We start from the raw sequence: 6,000 nt of genomic DNA, 5'->3' as shown, positions 1-6,000 counted from the left end.
CTGGATACCACCGGAGATGTTTTACTAAAAATGTTAAACACGCATACATGCTATACGATAAGTAACAAGGACATACGGTCGGTGGACGGAACACACTGTCGAAAAAGTTGGGTGAATTTCACTCGTTTCCATGGAAACCTATGTCATGTGCAATCTTTTATGTCACTGCTGGTTAATAATTGGCATGCGCTATCCATTCACCAATACTTATGTTTTGGAGCAGATGACTAAGGAAAAGCATTCAAAATGCTGACTTGGCATTTCACTATATAGACTACGTTATGTCTGAGATCGGCGTTGACCGTCGCTAGACCATTCTGCTTTATAGTAGACCATAATACCGTAGGTTACCTAAATACCGTTTGTACGGTGATCGTATATGTCTTCGAATTTCAATCAATTAATGATAAAAATAATAAATACAAATTTGTCGGATGAAGCGAATAAACACACGATCGACAACAGTTCGATATCTTTATCCATTGTATATCAACATCCTGGCATTTCACTTGTGCGTTAGGACCTATATATATATAGATTGCATCATACAGCCTTGCCTAAGTTACCTGGGGTTGTCACCTGAGTGCAGTATGTGTTTACCTTATTATTAAACCACGAAGGTCGTATTCTGCCACGTTGTATACACGCAGACAACGAGAGTTAGAAATTGATGTCTGAAAGGTATATACACACTATGAGTTCAGTAAAAAGTACCGCACATTATTGTAAAACGTGGGTCGAATTTTACATTTCAAACAAAAATCACAAGAACGAGAAAAAAAGTAGTTCAAATAATATTGATGTGTATTTATAGTGTTGATGGTGCACACATACAACGACAGGTCAGAACTATTGTAAACATTTAATTATGTACCTAACATGTGTTTCATGAATCTCCCCCTCCCCCCGATCACCATCCCCCTCCCCCGATCACCACCCCCTCCCCCCGATCACCATCCCCCTCCCCCGATCACCACCCCCTCCCCCCGATCACCATCCCCTCCATCACATCCCCTGTACTGTCAATAGGGCATACATCATCACATCGTTCCAAATAATGATATTGATAAGATAACATTTTGATATCATCGATGCTAATATTGAACTTCGAGTCGATCTACATATCTTGGCCGGATAGAGGGCGGTATACAACTTGAAGTGTCTGACAGCTGACACTTAAAACAGGTGACACTTTCTAAGCTTGATTAAAAGTCAGGAACCGCCAACTGAGCCGTGCGTCACCCAAATCCGTAGGACATACACTGGTCTAACAGTCAAGATGTTGAAATCAGTCAAGCGTTTGTAAGAAAACATTGGATGAAAGAAATAAACAATCATGACGAATTATGTAACCTGTGGAGTCTTAAGACGACGTCAAAAGAAATGGTACAATTTACATGTACATTCCTAAAACACTCCAGTGTCACTCGGATGATGTACAGATACCTTTATCAATAAATGTGTAAATGACTGAGCTGGGGATTATCCCACAGTCCATTGCTGTACAAAGACACTGCCGCTTGAGTGTCAATTTTTGTTGATTCAAAATCTTTAAACTTTGTTTGTAGTGTGCGTCGGTGTTCTGTCGTGACCCGTTTAACATTGTTTTGCGAGTACTTAAAAGAATTTATTAGTGGCCTTAGAGTGCATTTGACCAGGTTTTATCGCACTCAATGGACTCCACCACGACGCTCTTTATCACTAAGCAGACGACATCATTCAAAATTTTACCCAATTCGACGATTCGGCACTCATAAATTAGTTTGTAAACGGGTTTGTCAGATTTGATTAATTAGATTTGATTTGTAAAACTGGAAACATTGTGTTGCCTATGTTGGACACGAATAATTGGCCTGAAATCTTGTTTAAACTATTAAACGAATGACATTACGTACCCCGTGTGTTTTCACTCTTCATGTATCTTGGGGCTATTTTGTCTAATCTACAAAACACACCTATATTGCTTACCTACCAGGTTACTCGATAAAAACTTAATGACACCCTGCATAAACCGTCCGAAAGTTGAATGTCCCCATTTGGATGATAGTTACAACTTTAGCGGGTCGACCCGCCTGTTCAGAGTATCAATAAAGGGGAGTGAATTCGTTTTAATAATGTTTAATTATACAGGGCTCTTCACTCCAGTCGATACACCTGTGGTATTTTGCATAGTGATCAGGTATAGGTCTCTAGGCAAACTCAACGCTGCCATGGTTACGGCAAAACACACTGATTAAAAGGTCGTAAGGTCGAGGGGGTGTCGTGTCGTTGAATATTGTATCTACCCGTCGACCGTAATGCAAGGACAATCATATACCACTTTGACGAAGAAATAAGACGCCGCTAAAATGACCAATTAGTTGCAGCTGACTTCGAAGACGAGACCGTATATGCCAGTCGCCAGGCGTCAATGCCCTGAGATAAATGTTTCATGATACTGTCTTAATAACTGTTCGACATGTATACCATGTAACTGTCTGTATGTTCGTATGTCGACATGTATATACCATGTAACTGTCTGTATGTTCGTATGTCGACATGTATATACCATGTAACTGTCTGTATGTTCGTATGTCGACATGCATATACCATGTAACTGTCTGTATGTTCGTATGTCGACATGCATATACCATGTAACTGTCTGTATGTTCGTATGTCGACATGTATATACCATGTAACTGTCTGTATGTTCGTATGTCGACATGTATATACCATGTAACTGTCTGTATGTTCGTATGTCGACATGCATATACCATGTAACTGTCTGTATGTTCGTATGTCGACATGCATATACCATGTAACTGTCTGTATGTTCGTATGTCGACATGTATATACCATGTAACTGTCTATATGTTCGTATGTCGACATGTATATACCATGTAACTGTCTGTATGTTCGTATGTCGACATGTATATACCAAGTAACTGTCTGTATGTTCATATGTCGACATGTATATACCATGTAACTGTCTGTATGTTCGTATGTCGACATGTATGATATACCATGTAACTGTCTATATGTTCGTATGTCGACATGTATATACCAAGTAACTGTCTGTATGTTCGTATGTCGACATGCACATACCATGTAACTGTCTGTATGTTCGTATGTCGACATGTATATACCATGTAACTGTCTGTATGTTCGTATGTCGACATGCACATACCATGTAACTGTCTGTATGTTCGTATGTCGACATGTATATACCATGTAACTGTCTGTATGTTCATATGTCGACATGTACATACCATGTAACTGTCTGTATGTTCATATGTCGACATGTATACCATGTAACTGTCTGTATGTTCGTATGTCGACATGTATATACCAAGTAACTGTCTGTATGTTCGTATGTCGACATGTATACCATGTAACTGTCTGTATGTTCGTATGTCGACATGTATATACCATGTAACTGTCTGTATGTTCGTATGTCGACATGCATATGCCATGTAACTGTCTGTATGTTCGTATGTCGACATGTATATACCATGTAACTGTCTGTATGTTCGTATGTCGACATGTATATACCATGTAACTGTCTGTATGTTCGTATGTCGACATGTATACCATGTAACTGTCTGTATGTTCGTATGTCGACATGTATATACCAAGTAACTGTCTGTATGTTCGTATGTCGACATGTATACCATGTAACTGTCTGTATGTTCGTATGTCGACATGTATATACCATGTAACTGTCTGTATGTTCGTATGTCGACATGTATATACCATGTAACTGTCTGTATGTTCGTATGTCGACATGTATATACCATGTAACTGTCTGTATGTTCGTATGTCGACATGTATATACCATGTAACTGTCTGTATGTTCGTATGTCGACATGTATATACCATGTAACTGTCTGTATGTTCGTATGTCGACATGTATATACCAAGTAACTGTCTGTATGTTCGTATGTCGACATGCATATACCATGTAACTGTCTATATGTTCGTATGTCGACATGTATATACCATGTAACTGTCTATATGTTCGTATGTCGACATGTATACCATGTAACTGTCTGTATGTTCGTATGTCGACATGTATATACCATGTAACTGTCTGTATGTTCGTATATCGACATGTATACCATGCTATTAAATATGGCATTGAGTGATGTCGACTCCAGTAATAGACAATAAGTGTGTGTGTGTGTGTGTGTGTGTGTGTGTGTGTGTGTGTGTGTGTGTGTGTGTGAAAATAAAGGCATACAGTGAGGAATTATTATACATAACCAGTAATATGCTAATTACTTTATGTTGTATTCCATAATTCCTCTAAATCTGATAAGTTTGCTATTCGTAGGTATAAAATATCACAAAGTATATAACATTTAGCAGTTTAAAAAAATCAATCTATTTGTCAGAGTGACTCGTTTAAAGAGAAATTACAGTGTAGCTTGAAATTACAGCGTAGCTTGAATTACAGTGTAGCTTGAAATTACAGTGTAGCTTGAAATTACAGTGTAGCTTGAAATTACAGTGTAGCTTGAAATTACAGTGCAGCTTGAATTTACAGTGTTGCTTGAAATTACAGTGTAGCTTGAATTACAGTGTAGCTTGGAACTGTTATTTTTATGGACTCTAGCTATAATACCAACGTCATTTTATGCTAATTTGGTTTCAGGTTGCAATTAAGGTTATTGACGTCAAGAAGATAAAAGAAGACTATGTCCAACAAAACTTGCTCCGCGAAGCCCGGATTCTTGCCCAAGTCCGCCATCCAAACATTATTCGGCTGTACGAAACTATTCGGGTAAGTACCAAACCTTGCCACCAATAATGTATAAACAAAAAACAACAATAATACCACTCCACCCCGCTCCCAAGAAACAAAAAGTATTTGGTCTGTACGAAACTATTCGGGTAAGTACCAAACCTTGCCACCAATAATGTATAAACAAAAAACAACAATAATACCACCCCATTCCGTTCCCAAGAAACAAAAAGTATTTGGTCAGTACGAAACTATTTGGGTAAGTACCAAACCTTGCCATCTATTATGTATAAATAAAAAACAAAATAAACAAACAAAACACGAACTTCTGAATTTCTTTTCGACTTGCATGACAGTAATTACATTACAATAAATCACACTAAATTCAAAACAATTGACTGACAGACAGGTAGAAATCATGATATTTATTTTTCGTAGCGAATTTACTACAATTTGTGGTTAAGTTTATTACAGTTTTGGTTAGTCATATAAAATCGCTTATTGCTAAACGTTTTAAGACCCTGTTCCACGCCCCCTAGGCTATCAGCCATCACTCGTAGAGGGGTGGGTCTACTCACGATGCCCCTCAGGCTATCAGCCATCACTCGTAGAGGGGTGGGTCTACTCACGATGCCCCTCAGGCTACCAGCCATCACTCGTAGAGGGGTGGGTCTACTCACGATGCCCCCCAGGCTATCAGCCATCACTCGTAGAGGGGTGGGTCTACTCACGATGCCCCTCAGGCTATCAGCCATCACTCGTAGAGGGGTGGGTCTACTCACGATGCCCCTCAGGCTACCAGCCATCACTCGTAGAGGGGTGGGTCTACTCACGATGCCCCCCAGGCTACCAGTCATCACTCGAAGAGGGGTGGGTCTACTCACCATGCCCCCCAGGCTATCAGTCATCGCTCGTAGAGGGGTGGGTCTACTCACGATGCCCCTCAGGCTATCAGCCATCACTCGTAGAGGGGTGGGTCTACTCACGATGCCCCTCAGGCTATCAGTCATCGCTCGTAGAGGGGTGGGTCTACTCACGATGCCCCTCAGGCTATCAGCCATCACTCGTAGAGGGGTGGGTCTACTCACGATGCCCCCCAAGCTATCAGTCATCGCTCGTAGAGGGGTGGGTCTACTCACGATGCCCCTCAGGCTATCAGTCATCACTCGTAGAGTGGTGGGTCTACTCACGATGCCCCTCAGGCTATCAGTCATCGCTCGTAGAGGGGTGGGTCTACTCACGATGCCCCTCAGGCTATCAGTCATCACTCGTAGAGG

The sequence above is a fragment of the Glandiceps talaboti genome, chromosome 14 (genome assembly GCF_964340395.1).
Source record: "Glandiceps talaboti chromosome 14, keGlaTala1.1, whole genome shotgun sequence".
Lineage (NCBI taxonomy): Eukaryota > Metazoa > Hemichordata > Enteropneusta > Spengelidae > Glandiceps > Glandiceps talaboti.
Note: the sequence above shows the minus strand (reverse complement) of the source record.